The following is a 19,283-nucleotide window of genomic DNA, read 5'->3' as shown; positions in this document are numbered from 1 at the left end:
AGGGCCCCGCCCCCTGGATCCGCCCCGCCCCGCCCCTCCCGCGCTCCCTCCCTCTCTCCCTCCCTCCCCCTCCCTCCCCGGCCCGGTCCGGCCCATCCCCCTCCCCGCCGGCTCCCCGAGGCCCTGCCGGGTCGGGCTGCGGGCGGCCGGGTGCCGACGGCCGGACAGACGGGCGCACGCGAGGACGGACGGACAGACACACGGAGGGCCGCGGGCACGCACGGCCCCGGCCGGCTCTCCGAGGCCCGCCCGGGAGGGCTGGGGCCGCGCTCAGGTGAGGTGACGGCGACGCGGGCCCGTAAGGGGTGGGCCCGCCGGCCGTCCACGGTCTCAGCCTGGCTGGCTCCGCTGGAAGGAGGTGCCGCCCGGGCCCGGCGCGGGAAAATGGCGCCGGCCGACCGTGGAGCACGGCCCCAGTGCGGGCCCGGCCCGGAGCCGCCCCGCCCGCCGCGCTCGTGTCCCCGTCGCCATGTTGGGGAGCGGGCCCGGGGCCTGCGGGCGGGGGCGCTGGAGGGAGCCGGGGCCCGGCCAGGGTTGGGGAGGGTGCGGGACGCGGGGTCTGGGGCGCTGAGGGAGTGCAAGGCCGGCCGGGGTCTGCATGGGGTGGTGCTCCAGGCCCTAGGTACTGGCGGGAGCCGGACGTGGGGTCGTGGCGGGGGTCGCGGAGAAGGGACACTGGGTCCAAACGGAACCGTGATCTGGGTCCATGGGGCTGGGGGACCAGGACCTGGAGCTGGGTTAGGCAGTGGGCGGTGTTCAGGACCCCAAGGCAGGTAGGACCCGGAGGGGCGTGGGACCCACGCTCAAGCTGTCAGGGCTGGGACAGCTCTTTGGTGGTTGGGGGGAGGGTATTGATTAGAAATGGGGGCCCTTTAGGTACCGACGCAGGTATCAGATTGGGGCAGTCGTCGGAGTCGCAGGCTAGATTGCAAGTCCGTATAACTCCCAAGGGACTGAGGACATATGTGCCCCCAGGATCCTCCAGTCCCTACTGGGGACAGCAACAGAAAAAAGGAAGGCTTTGAAGAGGAGGAGGGAAAAGGGGGACTGAGGTTTGGATGCAGGAGCTGGTCAGCAAAAGGGGTGCAGAGAGTGGAACTGATTGGCAAGAAGAGAGAGCGCCTCCATCAACTTAGGGAGTTTGTGTGTCTTTAAAAGGAGGGACTGGGCTGTTTGTGGGCGGTGACCCAAGGTGTCTTCCCAGGAAGGGGACAGCCCACTGTTTTAAGAGCAGGGTCACCTGGGGAGGTCATCAGAAAGGCGTTGTTGAAGCCAGTAAGAATGATGAAGAGAAATAAATGTATAAAAACTACAAGGGTCTTAGAGATCATGTAACAATTTCAGATTGTGTAGTGATTTTGGTTGAGACCTAGAAAGGAAAAGTTGACTTTTCAAGATCTTACAAGTTAGTGGCAGAGCAGGTATTCTAACTCAGGTCTGCTGCCTCCTCATTCCATACACTGCCCTAGAGCAATTTGCTAACCGGAAAAAAGTGTTAAGAAGTCAAGCTTGGTAGCATATATCAAAGAACTATTAATTATTTTGTTTTTGTAATAAGTTTGTCAGTACAAAGACTAAGGGGGAAACAAAAAAGTATAGGTAACCAGCTATTTGATAATTTCTAGCTCACCTCCATTTGTGCAAAGAAATTATCTTCAGGACCCTTGTGACTTCTCACTTTCTAGAGTTTTAAAAGATGCCCCTTCTCTTCTAGGTGTTTACTATACAGCAAAGGGACACAAAAAGCTAGAGAGATAACAGTGTACAATGATAGAGACGCAAGATCTCTATCATGATCAAACTTTAATTGAAGTTTGATCATCATAGAGAAGAGTTCAAAGTTCATATGGGCTAATGGGAGAATTCTGAGGGAAACTGCAAATTAGTCATGATATAGTAGTTCCAGGACTCCCATATAATCAAAAAGGACTTTCAACAAAAAGGTTATGAGAACTTCATAGCAATAAGGTTCAGTATACAGTATATTCAATACGTATATGCCATACATATATACAGCAACATGATCCATTTGTTCTGGATCTTTCTAATGCAGGAAGGCCTAACCGTGTCTGTGCCATGGGGCCCTTTAGCATCTAGAGAAGCTTATGGGCCTCTCAGAATATTTTTAATTGTGTGAAACAAAATACACTGGATTACAAAGAAAACCAATTATATTGAAATACAGTTACCAAAATATACAAATTGTAATACAGTAATATAGACATACTTCTTTATCAGCACAATAAGAAATCAGATTTAGCGATGGGTCTAATAAGTACAATTTTAAAGATGCGATGAGCATAAATAATATTTTAAGATAATCTGCATCAACTGTAGTATAATATAAAGATATCTGTGATTATTGTGACAGAGTCACAGATACTGCTAATACTAGAATGGTTTGTTGCCTACATTCATATTTGAAGAAAATGGTAACTTTCAGTTAGAGGTTAGTGAAAATAAAGAGGTAATTTTTTTTCCAAGTTTATGGACCCCCTCTCCCCCACCCCGAATTCTGTGGACTCCTGTCTTTGAATCCCAGGTTAAGAAATCCTACTCCTACCGCCAAGCGTGTCTTCCATTTAACAGATATTTACTCTGCGCTAAGACATCTACTGCATGTCAAGTATTATGCTAGGATCTGGGGGTTCAAAGTCTTTATGGCAGGTTTCGCTTTGGATATTCAGTCTCATAAGAGACGTGGACATGTAAACAGTGATAGTTCAGGATGGAAAATGCCAAAGGAGAGTTATCAAGGGTTCTAAGGATACAGAGGTGGGCATGTCTTTGCTCTAGGAATGGGAAGGTTTTGTGAAGGGGTGACACTTGAGATGCATTCTGAAAGGCAGAGGAGTTTGCTAGGTGTAGATTGGAGAGAAGAGCTTTCCAGGTAAAGGCATGCATTTTCAGGGAATGTAATTGAATGTGACTGGAGCGTGTGTGTGTGCGTGCGCGCGTGAAAAGAGTGATCAGAGATGAGATTGGGAAGGTTGTGTGGAACCTGGTTGTGAAAGACCTTGCTAAGGAGTTTTGACTGAATCATTAACTGATAGGGAGGTATTCAAGGTTTTCAAGGAGTTGATGTATGGTGAGGTTTAGTTTTTAGTAGATAAATTGAAGTTCTTTGGAAGAAGGGTGGACTGGAGAGTAGGGACGAATTAATGAGGGCCTGAACTAAGGCAGAGGCTGTGACTATTGAACAGTTAGGCTTTTCAGGTATTAATATAACTGACATTGTGAATGATGAGAGAGAGAGAGGGAATTTTTTAGATTTCTAGTTTGGGATGGTAGCTGTCAAAGAAGTTTAACAAAAGTGAAAGGAAAATGTGAGAATTGTCACAGATAATAAAGGAGAAGATATTTTTTGGTAGAGTAATAGACTTTTGGAAACCATTGCAATACTGTCAAGTGTGGTATAGTTTTTGCTTAAGGAAATCAGAGGTAAGTATCAGCAGACATAAAAGGTAGGGAAAGACCTGGAAAGTATTCCTAGAGTGTAGGAAAAGTCATAACTATGTAACGTTTGGATACTATGGCCATGAGTCAAATCTGGCCCACCCCCTATTTATGTAAATAAAGTTTTATTGCAACACAGGTACACTCATTCATTTACATCTTGTCTTTGGCTCTTTTCTTTCTACTAATGGCAGAGTTGAGTAGTTGTGACAGAGAATATGTAGCTCATAAAACTGGAAATATTTACTATCTGGCCCTTTACCAAAAACATTTGCCAATTGATCATCTATGTGTCTGAATATTGGATGTTTGGCTTCTGATTTACCGTCCAGTTCCAACATGATAGAGAATAATCATCTTGACTCTGTCCTGGCTGGGTCCCGCATGCTGTATGCACCTGCAACATGACATAGACCCCTGAATATTTTATGTTGGTCAGTGATGCCAAGATCTACTGTTCTGGGGTCTGCTGTGTGGCACCTGTGGTAAGGCCAGGTTTTCACAGCTTAGACCGTGCTGGGGCTTGTTTTGCCATTTTTCTTTTGGGTTGTTTTTTCCCAAAGATTTCTTTATTTTCAGATTATTAATCCTTTATTGGTTATACGTATATACAGATATTTCCCAGTTTGTTGCTAATCTTTTTAATTTCTTTGTCTTTTGTTGAAAAGAAGTTTTGAATTTTAATAAAGTGAAATTTATCAAGCTTCTCCCCCAGGATTTTGAAGTTATTCTTTATATTATCTTCTTGAATCTCTACTTCTTTGCCTTTGATGTTTAGATCTCTAATCTATCTAGAATTGACTCTTGTGTCTGGTGAGAGGTAAGGTCCCATTTTATTTTTTTCCTATGTATAATTAACTATCCCAGTACCGTTTATTGAATGGCATTTATTTTCAAGTTGTGAGTTCTTTCTGGTGGAGTCTATCGAAGGTGCCGATTCCAGGTCTGCTCCTTGCTAATTGTGTGACCTTGGACAAGTTCCATAACCGTTTTGTGCCTCAGTTTCCTCATCTTTAAAATAAAAATAATAATATCTATCTCATAGAGTTGTTGCGAGGATTGAGTTAATTCATCTAACTTGAGTAAAAGAGCGTGGCACCTAGAAAATGCTCAATAATGTCAGCTGTTATTTAGCACTCTTGTTCATTTCTGATTCTCAGCACGAGGCACAAAGTAGAGGCTCAGTATGGTCAACACAACTGTAGAGTTAATTTGGTTTTCAGGTCAAAACAGATTGATTGAGAGCTAGGCTAAGTGTTGCAGGAGATGCTTCCAAGTTGCTGCTTGATTTTAGATGCTGCCTTAGACTGTCTGCTGCAGTGGAACTCCTTCCACCCCATCACTTCTTTTGCAGAGAACTTCTGTAGCAAAGGATGCAAACTGGCAGCCTGTAGTTGGATTTGACCTGCAGACATGTTTTGTTTGGCTCAGACAATATTTTTAATGTCTTAAAAGTTTACACAAATTTCTGAGTTTCTCACTTACTGTGAAATATTGGAAGATCTGTCAACACCAAGCCCATATTCTCTCATAGCAGTACAATAGCTTTTAGCTGGGATGTGTGCTTCCTAGTTCTCTGTGTGGTTCTCACTACTCTCTTGCTTCGCTTATTTACTTTTGTTGCCCTATAGGCATTTGATTTTCTGGTTCTTACTTTACTGAGGTTTTAAATATTATCTCTCCTAAACCAGTATCTCTCCTAAACCAATCTCTCTTTTAAACCATTTTTAAAAAATAGGATTTTCTTTTTATTTATTTATTTTTTAAGTTTATTGCTGAGGAAGATTTGCCCTGAGCTAACATGTTGTGCCAGTCTTCCTCTATTTTGTGTGTGGGTCACTGCCACAGCATGGCTGCCAACGAGTGGTGTCAGTCCACGCCAGGGAGTTGAACCTGGGCTGTCAAGTAGACATATTGGGATAGGGTCAAGATAGCCAGAAATTGACAGATGAGTTTATAAGCAGGTAAAAACTAAAATTTATTTCTAAGGCTGAGTCATAGTTGATTATAATGAATAAAATGATAATTGAAATTAAAACATGAGACGAAATTCAGTTCAGATCACTGAATATTTAGGCATCTACTATGTGCTGGGACATTAGAAGTTACCACATTGGTGATAGAAACAAAAACTAGTTGGCCAGCCTTATGAAATATTACAGAAGAGGTCTTTTTACGTGTGATTTAGAGCTATTCTCCAAGAGAGTAGTTGAGAGAGAGGAAATATAGGAATTCATTCATTTGTCATATATTTGTTGGGACCTACTATGTACATTGGGCTAGAACTCTACAGGATACAAAGATGAATCTAGCCAGGGTTTAAGTGTCATGTGAGGTATATGTAATGTGTGATGGAGCTGAGATAGCAGAGAATGGTACCTGAAAGAGGTGACCATTGAGTGGGGCTGCCAAAAATAGTTAGGATCTTAATACTTAGAGATGAGGCAGTATTTTCCAGCTGAGTGAAAGCATGATTGTACAGGTGGGTGTTTAGGAGATAGTAGAGTCCATTTTGGCTGGAGAACAGGATTGTTACAAGGCGGTTGTTGGAATTAAGGCTAGAAATAGAGATTGAACAACAACAGCAATAATAATTATTGTAGTAGCTCACATTTTTTGCCTGCATACTATTTGCCAGATAATGTGCCAAGTATTTTATAAGTAGTATTTCATTTAATCCTTACAACAACCCTGTGAGATAGGCACTATTTTTTAAAAATAGGATTATTTATTTATTTATTGCTGAGGAAGATTTGCCCTGAGCTAACACCTGTGCCAATCTTCCTCTATTTTGTATGTGGGTCGCTGCCACAACATGGCTGCCAATGAATGGTGTAGGTCCATGCCTGGAAAGTGAACCTGGGCTGCTGAAGTGGAGTATGCCAAAGACTTAACCCCTAGGCCATGGGCCCAGCCCCTATCCCTTCTCTCTTTTTTTTTTTTTGCAGGGAAAGATTTGCCCTAAGCTAACATCTGTTGCCAATCTTCTTCCTTTCTCTTCTTTTTCTTCCCTCAAAAGCCCCAGTACATAGTTGTGTATAGTTGTAAATTCTTGTAGTTCTTCTATGTGAGCTGCTGCCACAGCATGGCTACTGACAGACGAGTGGTATGATTCCACACCTGGGAACCGAACCCGGGCCACTGAAGTGGAGCATGCTAAACTTTAACTGCGAGGCCATCAGGGCTGCCTCTTTATTTTTTATCCCTTTTTATAGATAAAGAAACTGAGGAATAGAGCTAACGATAATGGAGAAAGAGTTTGAGTCCAGGCAGTCTAATTCCAAACCCTGTGTTCTTAGTCTCTGCATACTGTAAAACTGAATCATGGAAGACTTTGAATTCTTTTTATTTCCAAGCTGGGAAGTTTGGACTTGATTGACTAAGTAATGAGGAGTCATCAAAAGTTTTTAGCCTTATGGTGACATAATGAGAGCTATACATTAAGAAAGTAAGCCTGCTCATGAAGTGTAAGAACAACATGGGAAGAAAGGAGAGACATGGAGCTAGTTTACTCTCCTTCCTCACTATATTGAGTGCTCCTTCAGGGCTGGGCCTGTGTCTGTCACTTTCTTCTTCCCTTTGGCTTCAATGTCTACCTATTGTGTTGTCTGGCACATTTATTATGTTTTTTAATTTTAATCTTTTTTTACTTCACCTTGTTCTAGAAAGGACTTAGGTGGCTGCCTAGGAGCTCAGTAAACATTTGCTGAGTTAATTAATAAATGATTAGGGGTATATATAGATATGTACATAAAGGGAGTACTATGGCTTTGTTGAAGGGAGTAATGCAGCCCTAGAATTTGGTAATAAGCTATATTTTATATATAAATCCTATAAAGCAAAAGACCAGAACCGCGTCTTCTTTATCTTCTGAAGAGTTGTATATTCTATGTCAGTTAGAATATTAATGATCAGTTAATATTAACTATGTTAGTTAAAAAGCCAAACTCATAGAAAGAGAGAATAGATTGGTGGTTGCCAGGATCTGGGAGGTAGGCGAAATGGGGAGATGTTGGTCAGAGGGTATAAACTTCCAGTTATAAGATGAATAAGTTCTAAGGTTCTAATGTACAGCATGGTGACTAGTTAACAATACTGTATTATATACTTGAAAGTTGCTGGGAGAGTAAATCTTAAATGTTCTCATCACATACACACAAAAATGGTAATTGTATGAGGTGATGGATATGTTAACTAACTTTATTGTGGTAATCACTTTGCGATATATTTGCATATCCATCTTGTTGTACACCTTAAACTTACACAATGTTATATGTCAATTATATCTCAATAAAGCTGGAAAAAAACTATTTCAGTTAATAATATTAATGAACACCAAATTCAGAGGGCGTTCATACTTTAAATAGGTATTTAGGTTTGTATTTAGCATTAACCAGCTGCAAACTCCCCCCCAGAACACACACAGAGGCCACAAAAGTTCCCATTCATCAGCTCCTTTACTGATATTGAACCTGTTTAATATTAGTTCCGTAGTACCATTTATGTACATTTTCTAAAGACCAGACAGCAGCAGTCTTTCACAGGAAGAAATAGTTGCAAATTTGTGAATCAGGTTCCTGTTTTGGATTTTACTCAGGGAAATTGTTCATTAGGTTAAGTCCCTTACCATAATTTTAAATGTTATGTGGAAATAAGGCTGTGTCCCTTCTATAATATATAGAATTAAGAAATTCAAACACTTGTAGAAATTCAAAGACACTGTGGTTAACTGCTGTATACCAGTAAAGGTGGGAAGAGTTTTAGGTAAACAAGGATCTGACTACACTTAATAAGAGACAGACCAATAGACCCTAAATAATGAATTTGTTAAATAAACATTCTTCCCCATTGTGGATATTAGTTAACAGCAGTACTGTTTGTGTATATACAAACACGCATATATCACTGTGAAATATATTGCTGTAACTAGTATAAGTAAATTTGAATCTAGGAATGCTTCCTAAAGAAAATGAGCCTTCAACTGAGTTCTTTTAGGTTGTGTGTAACTCTTCAGTGGGTGTGGAGATGACTCATTCAGAAGCATGCAGATTGGAATAATTAAGTATGGAGAAAACTTTGATTATTATAGTCAGTGTATGTTGACTGCCTACCAGTGTTGAGAGGTCTGTACAGTTGGTGAGTAATTAGTTTCTGCCTTTCAGGAAACGAATTCATCTGGGGAAGTGATGTGAACATAAATAAAAAGAGGGAAAACTGTCTTTTAAATGAGATAGTGCTATGGGAATTTAGAAGAGAGATCACTTCCACTTGGAGGATCAGGGAAGGCTTCATGGAAAATATGGTGTGTTACGTTCCTAGAGCTTCTGTAACAAACTACTGCAAACTGGGTGACTTAAAACAAAATTTATTCTCTCACAGTTCTTGAGTCTAGAACCTGAATTCAAGGTGTCAGCAGGCCTGTATTCTTTCTGAGACTTTGGGTAGAATCCTTCCTTGCCTCTTTCTAGCTTCCACCAGTTCTTGGCATTTCTTGGTTTGCAGCTGCATCACTCCAGTCTCTGCCTCTGTTGTCGCAAAGCAGTCTCCCTGTGTATCTCAGTGTACAAATTTGCCTGTTCTTCTGACACCAGTCATGTTGGATTCAGGGTCTACCCCACTTAAGATGAGTTAAGACCTCATCTTACCTAATTACATCTGCAGTGACCCTATTTCCAAATCAGGTCACATTCTGTGATACTGGGGGTTAAGACTTTTGGGGGACACAGTTCAACCCATAACAGGTGGCATGATACAGAAATGATACAGAGGTATTAAATTAGAATTTACTAAATAAAAGGAAAGATAAGATTGCAACGAATTAAGTTGAGAGAAGAACCAAGGGAATCATGGACGTAAGGAAAGCGTAAGGAATGAAATAGTGAGAAGTCTGGTTTGCTGTCATGCACAAGAGTTGTGGGGAGATAACGGCCAGAGTAGTTTGTTGGGGCCCTATGTGCCAGAACTAGGACATTTAAGTGTTGCTGAGTGGGTAGTGTGTGGAAACAGGATGGCACTGCAGAATTTCGAAATGGTGGATAACTAATTCAAGCTTTAGGGAGATTCTGTGATTAGTTGATCATGGATAAGTAGACACCCTGAAGAAAACAGTTGGTCGATGATTTAACACACCCAGCTTCCCTCATTTGCCTATGCCAGTAACTTTTCACCAGTCAAGAAATCCTTCTTATATAAAAAAAACCAAAACTCCACAACAACAAACTTTGTGGGTTTTATTAGCTTCTTGGTGAGTCATCTGTGGCGTTGAGATCGAGCAACTTTTCATGGTCTCTATTCCAAAGCCTCTCCATGGATTTCAGTAGTAATAATCATATTATTCTTCATTTTCTTTCATATCTTTCTCCAGAATCACCTCTTTTCCATCCTATTTTTTACCCCTTGGTTTTTCTCTGAACTCTGATTTCAGTTTCTTTTTGAAACATCTGACTAATGGAAAGAATTGAGGAAGATTATGCACTGTCTAAGCCAATGACATGTTCTTTTTCTGTGTCCTTTTAATGATGGTTATGTTGACTTTTGTCCACAATAGGACTATATGCAAATTGTGAATACTCACTCAAATTGTGGTCAACGGTAGTCCTCAGGTGCTTTTCCTTATTTGTGCCTAGGCACTTCTTCCTCATTCTATATTTGCATTGTTCATATTTTCTCTAAGAGCGTATGTCCTCATGAAATGTTTTAAATTGTATTTAAATATTACAGAGAAATAAACACCTAACTTCCTAGTCATTATCATATGCTTATAATCTTTACAAGTTTAATTCATACAATTTTTTGTATCCTTTTCAAATGGCAATATATTGACGCACTTTTCCACTTGTCTGTATAGTTATCATTTTTAATGAATGCATAGTGACCAAAGTTTAAATACTCTAGTATTTGGCATTTGGGTGATTTCCAGTTTGTTTTTATTTTTGGTTTGCAATTCTAAGTTATACCGCTATGACATCTTTTTATAAATTTCTCCCCCAACTGTTTCTTAGAATATATTGCCTAAAATGATTCAGTTAGGTCTGAGGGTATCACTTTTTAGCCATGTTGTGTTTTTAGAACAACTACTAGTTTATATTCCCACTAGCCAGTAGTTAATGTTGGATTTTATAATTTTTTTCTTCCATTTTAATAGTGGTACCTCACGGTTTTATGGATTTTTTTGATATTTTTAATGTTTTATTATGAAAAATTTTGAACATATCCCAAAAAAGCCCCCAGAAACAGTACAGTGAACACCCTTATGCCCACCATCTATATTCATCATGTTGCCATTGCTTAGTAATATACTTATTATGTTAAACCTTTTCAAAATAAAGACATCATGATACTATGCCTTTAAATACTTTAGCATGCATCTCTTACACATAAGGAGGTTCTCCTTTATAATCATAATGCCATTATCACATCTAACAGAATTATCAATAATTGCTTGATATTATCTAACATTAAGTGGTGTATTTAAGTTTTCCAGTTGTCTCCAAGATGACTTTTATAGCTGACTTGTTTGAAGTGGAATCAAATTAAGGACCATGCGTTGCATTTGCATGTTATTATTTTTATGGTCTTTTTAACCTAGAACAATTTTCATGTCTACTCCCTCACCTTTTTTTTCCCATGGCATTGATTTGTTTAAACCAGAGCAGTTTGTTTGTTTGGTTGGTTTTTGGTGAGGTAGATTCACCCTGAGCTAACATCCATTGCCAATCTTCTTTTTTTTGCTTGAGGAAGATTAGCCGTGAGCTAACATCTGTGCCATTGTTCCTCCATTTTTTGTATGTGGGATGCCTCCACAGCATGGCTGATGAGTGGACTAGGTCCACCTGGGATTCAAACCTGCAAACCCAGGCCACCAAAGCAGAGCTCGTGGAACTTTAACCACTCAGCCATGGAATGGCCCCTAGAGTAGTTTTCTTGTTGAATAGCCCAGATTCTGGATTTATCTGATTGTTTTATTCCTTGTATGTCCCTAAACTGGAAGGTTGAAAGACTTGATTAGATTCTAAAGAATTAGATTGTAAAGGCTTGATTAGATTCTAGTTAAACATTTGGGCAAAAGTACTTATTCTTCACATTGCCTCATATCACGAGGTACATAAATGTCTGGTTGTCTCAATATTGGTGATAACTTCGATCACAGGGTTAAGATTATGACTGCCAGATCTCTCCATAGTGAAGTTGCATTTTTTTTACTTTGTGACTAGCAAATATGTTTTTTATTCTTATCAGTGGTGAGCATTTTTTTCAATCTTGTTTAAACTAATTTGCATATCATTTGATAATTTGTTCAGTGTAAATTTGGTATTTTCCTTTTAAGTTTGTACTATGCATTTAAAAATTTTATGTGTAACAAAGAATGCTGCATTGTTATAAAAGATAAATTTCAAGTTTCAAAATATAGGTAAAATCAAATATAATTTTACCAAAAAAAGATACAGATTGAGAATATATAATGGGGGAATTTGACAGAATTTCATGATGAGTTGTATTTGCTTTTTTAAAAAACCATTCTAAGCAGATAAGCCTAAAAAACATAGAACAGTTGAATCAAAAACTTCTTTTATTTTTCTTTTTGAAGTAGAGGTAAATATTGAATTCGTAAAAGTTGTTTTACATGCCCACATAAAAAGCACCCAGGGGCCGGCCTGGTAACGCAGTGATTTAGTTTGCACCTTTTGCTTCTCGGCGGCCTGGAGTTCTCCGGTTTGGATCCTGGGTGCGGACATGGCACCGCTTGGCACACCATGCTGTGGTAGGCGTCCCACATATAAAGTAGAGGAAGATGGGCACAGACGTTAGCTCAGGGCCAGTCTTCCTCAGCAAAAAGAGGAGGATTGGCAGCAGATGTTAGCTCAGGGCTAATCTTCCTCAAAAAAAAAAGCACCCAGAATTTATTTTTATTCCTTGTCCTCTGAATGTTTCTGGCTGTCTTTTATACACCAATTCTTTATTAATTTTAAATAACTTAGTTTTTCTGTCATTCTTGGTATAGATTTTTTTCTTATTCCATTTCTTTTCTGTTCTAGTATACTCAGATAGATTTTCCTTTCAAACCACAAAAGCAGTACAGGCTAATGGAAATAAGTTGACCATCATTTGAGGTGCATGCAGAAAAGCCAACCATCTCCTCCTCTCCAGTTCCTATCCTCCAAACTACCCAAATGTAATAGCTTAGTGTGATTTTTCCATATTTTTCTCTATGCTCTTAGAAACGCAGATGTACATAGTGATTTATTTTCTGTGTTTTATGATTCTCATGATGCCATACACATTATTCTACAACTTCTGTTTTTTTACTTTATAGGGTATCATATGTTTTCTTCTATATCATTAAACAGATATCTAATTCAGTTTTTTTCTTGCTGCATAATAGTCCATTTACATAGGTTTCTCTCACTGGGCATTCAGGCTGTTTCTGATTTTTTTTCCCCCGTTACAAACAGTAACATCCTTGTGCATATACCTTTAAGAAATAGAGCTTTTACTTCTGTAGGATATATTCCCAAATATGGATTAAAAGATAAGCTTATTTCAGTATTATGAACTGCCAGGTTGTTTTCCATAAAGGTTGTTGCAGTTCTTATTCCCACTGGCACTGGATAATAGGCATCTTTTTAGTTTTTGCCAATCAGCTAGGTGAAAAGTGTTTTCTTATTTTAATTTTCATTTCCTTGACCATTAATAAGTTGCATACATTCATTGGATATTTGCATTCCCTATTCTGCAAATCGACTTTTCTAATCCTTTACTTATTTTTCTCTTGGGTTGTTAATTTTTTACTTTTTAATCAATTTGTAGGTGCTTTTGTGTATTTGGGATATTAACCGCTTTTTTGTCTCATGGTGCAAATGTATTTTCCCAATCTATCGTTTGGCTTTTGACTTTGCGGTTTCTTTTGACATATAGACTATTTCAATTATTTTTTTGCTGAGGAAGATTCACCCTGAGCTAACATGTGTGCCAGTCTTCCTCTATTTTGTATGTGGGTTGTTGCCACAGCATGGCTTGACAAGTGGCATAGGTCCATGCTCAGGAACTGAATCCAGGCCGCTGGAGCGGAGTGTACCAAACTTTACCACTAGGCCACAGGCCGGCTCAAGACTATTTTAATTTTCATCTAATCATGTCTGTTGATCTTTTTCTTTATGACTTCTGGGTTCATCTCTTGCTTATCACCACCCCACTGAAGTTAATAATTCTTCTAAGTTTTATTTCTTTATTTTGTTTTATTGTTATTAATTTTAACCTTAGTTTTGTTTTCTCTTTTTTTGCAATTTGGGCAGAGACTTATGTATTTATTTTTTTAATGTAAGTGAACTTGTTTATCTTGCCATTGAATTTCCTCTTCTGATCAAAAAATTCTCTCTTCATTGTTTGGGGATAAGCATAGTATTAGATTTTCTAATTTTTAAATAATCTCTTTTGAACTTTGAAGAAAGTGCATTTTTAGTTGTTTTAAGTAAGTTTGAATGCTATACCTGTGTTTGAAAATATTAGTGTATTCACCTAATACAGTTCTGTCTGCAGGTTTCCTAAATGTATTCATCGTGTTCATCAGTAATGGTGAATGGTGGCTACAGGACTTGAAAGCTGGTCTTAGGACTTCAGTGTTTGATTTAAAAAGTGACAATTATAAGTGCATAAAGCAAAAAAAAAGAAAACCTGCCAACACTGTCATTATGAATATATTAAGACCATGCAGAAGAAGAAACACTCGCAGACTCTTAGAATGATGATCCAAGGACTTCTCTAACTTACAGCCCAGATGTCACGATTTAACTCTTGTTGGAAGCTTAATAGAGGAAGAAAGCCATTGTTCTTTAAATTTGTCTTCCATCATTGTCTTATTGCAAGACAACATTCATTATCATTATATAACATACTTTTCTAGTGCTTTTAAAATGAAATATTTAATTTGCAAAGAAGTGTCACATATGAAATGAAAGACTTCCCTAACACTAAGAAGCTTTGAACAAATTATTCGCTCGGGCCTTAATTTTTCTATCTTTTCCATGAGAGTATTGGACCAGATGATTTCCAGGGGCTTTAGTTCTTACTCTGCTCAGATTCTCATCCTTATTTTTAGGGGATTTTTTGTTGATCCCTAGATTGTAGGATTTGGTCAACTTCTCAATGTCATTTGTATATTTAGAGCATGGATTAAAAGACTGGTACTCCAAACTTTGTATTGCTTTTTGACTGTAGCTTGATTATGATTGAAAGAACATGGTCGTGTTCATAATTAGAACATGATGTATAAAGTAGTTTTTCTCTACATTTGACTTTATCCACCTACCGTGTGGTATCTAACAAGATGGAAAAAATCTCGTGGAGCTTCTGATTTACTCTGTTGGTTTATAATGTGCTAGATTACATTATTAACTCTATATATCTGTGTTAGAATGAGTAGTTTTAAGAATCTCAAATTTCATGGGCCGGCCCGGTGGCCCAGTGGTTAAGTTCGCACATTCTGCTTCTCAGCGGCCCGGGGTTTGCCAGTTCGATCCTGGGTGCAGACATGGCACTGCTTGGCAAAAGCCATGCTGTGGTAGGCGTCCCACATATAAAGTAGAGGAAGACGGGCATGGATGTTAGCTCAGGGCCAGTCTTCCTCAGCAAAAAGAGGAGGATCAGCAGTACTTAGCTCAGGGCTAATCTTCCTTAAAAAAAATAATAATCATCTCAAATTTCATATTTCATTAATTAATCTTTTGTTTCTTATACTAAAATGTCAGGGTTGAAATTTAAAAGTTAATGTTAATATTCTGTAGTCTCTTAAATTGTCTGTTATCCCTACCAAGAGCAAACCAGGGCTGTTACAGTATTGAAATGCCAAGCTCCTTGACAGGCATTCTCTTGATTCTTTCAGGGCACTAAGTTTCTGTGATTTGCCTGCAGGTTTGCATAAATTTTCCCTTGGAGCCCTGGACTTGGGAACAGGAAGCATGTAATACTTTTATAAGAACCTCATGAGAGAGTGTAGGGAGGATGGAATTGATTCCTATGTTAGTCGTGCCATGACAGTGGTCTTTGACAGTTCATATTTAGCTGTTTATTCACTTTTAAATGCCTTGTAAATTATCCTGAAACATTTAAGGCTATATGGTTAAAACGCCAACTTAATTTTTTAAGTTCTGTATGATTTAGGCATTCATGAAAATGTTATTTAAATTACCCATTCCACAAATTTTTTGTTTCTTATGTAGTAACCTTAGGAGCAGGAAAGTGCATAGCAGAGTGCCTGGTACAAAGTAGGCAGTTGGTAAAGAGTGGTTGAACAAATGCATCCATTGAAAGTATTCAAATTACAGGAGATTAGAAATTATGAGGGACTTCTATACACATATTTTCCATTTTAAAAAAAACTGATGCAAAAGATTCTCAGGGTGATGGTAAAGTATTGAGAATGTTATTATTAGCTGTCTTTGGAGGAAGAGGTTTTGCACCTAGACAATAAATCTAGGAGATTTGTCTGTGGCACAAGCTGAAAAATAAGCTTGTGCTTTTGAGGCAGATACCATAGGAATTCTAGGATTCTTGTTTTACAAAGCTGCTTAAAACATTTCAATAGAGGTAAAGTGAAAGCATATAGAATAATAATTAAATTTCTTGATAAATAGTCCTTGAGTTTTCTTAAACCGAGAAGGTGCCTGAGATTTTATTTAGCTCTGGCTTTTAGTGATTCATCCTCTTATTTTATAATTTAGGAATCTTAGGCCAGAGAGATTGTGTCCTGCCCCAAATCATACAACATCTTTATTGGAAGATCATGACTAGAACTGAGGGTATACTCACCCTGCCATGTTCAGCCTAGCTCTCTTTCCATTCTGTCACCCTGTGTTTTGTTATCACAAATAATGCTAGTCTATTCTCAGGATGTACTCAGTTGATTTTACTGCTCGTCATTTGACATTTGTCTGTATTGAAAACATTATAAAAAATGGATACCAAAGTTAGGGAATCTTTGCATGGACATTAGGCTTTATTTAATTTTCTTATGTGGATGATGCAGCAGCTGCAATGGTGCACAGTTGTGAACCCAGGACATCTGTGTTTTCCATTTATTTGTTTGCTTTTTTGTTTTTTGCAGTTGTCGTTTGTAATAAAATTTTTTTCAGAGTATAAGTAGGAGAGTAAATGTTAAAAAATATAATATTAGCATATTTACAGTTTTATTACAGGAAGAGTACGAAAGTGACAGGAAGGACTAAGTCTATAGCTAACTATACGTGTGACCTAGGGCAAATCTTGTAACCTCGGTGGAACTCTGTTTCTGCTCCCTACTTAATTAGAATCCTTCAGGGGTTCTGCCTAGGACACATATATCTGTTTTTTAATATTTGTCAATTGGAGTATAACACACATTATGCAAAGTGCACAAGTCATAAAGATAATGAGTTATAAAATGAACACCCTGTGTAACCACTTCTAATGTATTTTGAAAAAGCTTCCTTAGTGATTATCATAAGCTTTCCTTGTTAAAAAAAACCACTGGGTTTAAGACTAGATAATCTCATGTCTTTTACAACTCTTTCTAGAGTGAAATTAGCAGAAAGAAAGGTAGAGAGGACAAATTTGGCCAGTCACAAAAATTTACTTCGAATAAGTTTATTGAGGTAATATATCTAGTCTTTTCTTCTGATGTTTCTCTTCTTCCTTTTTGCCCTTTTTCCTTTCTGCTTAGGTGCTGGATGGAATGGAGAGGGGTCCTACTGAGCTTCTAACTCTTTTCTGAGAGTGGTCAGAGTTCTTAAACAGGTCTGTTGATTCTGTAGAATACAAATGCAAATTTGATTTGTAAAAGACTTAGTTTCAACTTAAGCAAAGGATTGAATTAGAAATAGACTTTACTTTTTAAGAAAAAAGGCATTTTGATCTCACTGTCCATAGGACATTTTACTTTGGCAAACTGCATTTGGCATGTGGATTGGACCCAAAGCGACTGAATTAAATAAGATCTGCTCAATAGAAAAGCAGTTGAGTCATGTCTTTATCAGTTATATTGGATATATGTAATATGGAAGAATTCTTTATTGGTCACATGGAAAGTACCAATAAAAGATGAAAAGGTGAATATCTCAGTTGTCCATGATCCTGGAGAGTAATGGAGGCATGGATAAATCCAAGAAGGAAAATAATTATTTGGCCCACTTTCTGATGTTCTCAGAATTCAGAACATTGGGAAAAAAACAAAGCTACCTTGCAAGTCTCTGATTCAGAAAAGGGCAAGTGTATATAGTTTTTTTCTCATTCATCTACTTATTTCTATGTCACCATGAATGAACTTTATCATTATTCAGATAGATAAAAACTCTAGTTCAGTGATTTCCCAAACTTGTCTTCTTCACATTGGAATCACCTATGGAACCCGGCAAACTACTGATGCCTTGTGTCCCTCCCTTCCCCCTACTTAGATTGTGATTTAATTGGTCTGGGGGTATGGTCTGGGCTTTAGAATTTTTAAAAGATCCCTAGGTGATTCTAAAGTGCAGACTAGTTTGGGAACCACTGCTCTAACTGATTTAAGCAGATCTGGCCACTGGGCAACTTTTGACTTTGTTTTGCATAAATATTTGGATAAATATATAAATAAGGGGATGACTATTTTGATTTAAGAATCTTGCACTTTAAACCTAAGTTCTTACTAGAATGTAAGCTCCATAAAAACAGGTACGTGTCTATATTTTCTTCACCGTTCTCTCTTTAGCGTTTAGAACAATACCTGGCATATATTGCAAGCTTAAATATTTGTTGAATGAGTGAATGAGCCTGTCAGTCTCTAGTAAGCTGAGAGTATGCATTTACCAGTGGTCTGAGATAAGCAGTGGGGTGGTAGTAAAGAGCCCAGCCCCTAGAATCTGACTGCCTGGGCTTGAGTCATGACTTTGTCACTTACTAGCTGTGTGACCGGAAGCAAGTACTTCTCTGTGCCTCAGTTTCCTCATTTGTAAAATGGGGGTAATAGAATCTATTTCATGAGGTTGTTGGGGGCTAACTGAGTTAATAACGCAAAGCGCTTAGAACGGTGCCTGGTGCATAACAGCGTTGGGTGAGTTTTAGCTACTGTAGAATTTAAGAAGCCCTGGATTCTCTGCAGTTTGGGTAATTTGTCTACAGAATACTGTTTGAGGACTGAGATAGAATAATGGAATCAGCTGCATTTGATGTAATTAAAGAAGGCTTGACAATGTGATTTTTGGGTCAGTTTAATGAGGTATAATTTACATACAATAAACTGTATCCATTTATAAGTGAAACATGTTTCGATGAGTTTTGACAGATTTATTTATTGGTTTATAGTATTTATTATGAAACAGCCTCCACAACCAAGATACAGAAAATTTTCATCTCCCTAAAAAGTTTCCTTATGCTCCTTTGCAGTCTGTCCCTCGCAGCACCACCACGCTTTGCATTTTCTACAATTTTATATGAACACGTTCATACATTATGTCCTCTTTTGTGTCTAACTTCTTTCACTCAGCACAATGATTTTGATATTTATCCATGTTATTTCATGTATCAGTAGTTCATTCCTTTTTAATGCCAAGTAGTGTTTTGTTATGTGAATATAACATATTTGTCTATCCATTCACCTGTAATGGACATTTGGGTTGTTTCCAGTTTTGATGATTGTGAATAAAGCTGCTATAAACATTTTTGTACAAGTCTTTGTGTAGACATGTTTTCATTTATTTTTTGGTAAATCCCTCGCAGTGGGATTGCTGGGTTGTATGGTGTATCTAACTATTCAAGAAACTGCGAGACAGTTTTAAAGGAGGTGAATATTCAGCAGGATTTCCAAAGAGGGTGTGTTAGTT

The 19,283-nt window shown here is 38.5% G+C and overlaps 1 protein-coding gene across 33 annotated transcripts in view; it reads left to right on the top strand.

Annotated features, from left to right (window-relative positions):
• The window catches only part of NCOA6 (nuclear receptor coactivator 6), a 102,941-nt gene continuing 83,658 nt past the window's right edge, over nt 1-19,283 (top strand). For 7 of the 33 annotated variants that reach the window (XM_070588098.1, XM_070588102.1, XM_070588095.1 and 4 more), the window contains exon 1: nt 80-274. The gene's annotated coding sequence lies outside the window, so the exon portion shown is untranslated. Of the gene's footprint in view, nt 280-17,149; nt 17,224-19,283 lie in introns of all 33 variants that reach the window. The other 26 variants (XM_070588097.1, XM_070588094.1, XM_070588108.1 and 23 more) reach the window with 16 other exon arrangements.

This window comes from Equus przewalskii, chromosome 21, assembly GCF_037783145.1.
Source record: "Equus przewalskii isolate Varuska chromosome 21, EquPr2, whole genome shotgun sequence".
NCBI classification, from domain to species: Eukaryota; Metazoa; Chordata; class Mammalia; order Perissodactyla; family Equidae; genus Equus; species Equus przewalskii.
The sequence above is the reverse complement of the archived record's forward strand: the minus strand, read 5'-3'. Positions and strand labels throughout refer to the sequence as shown.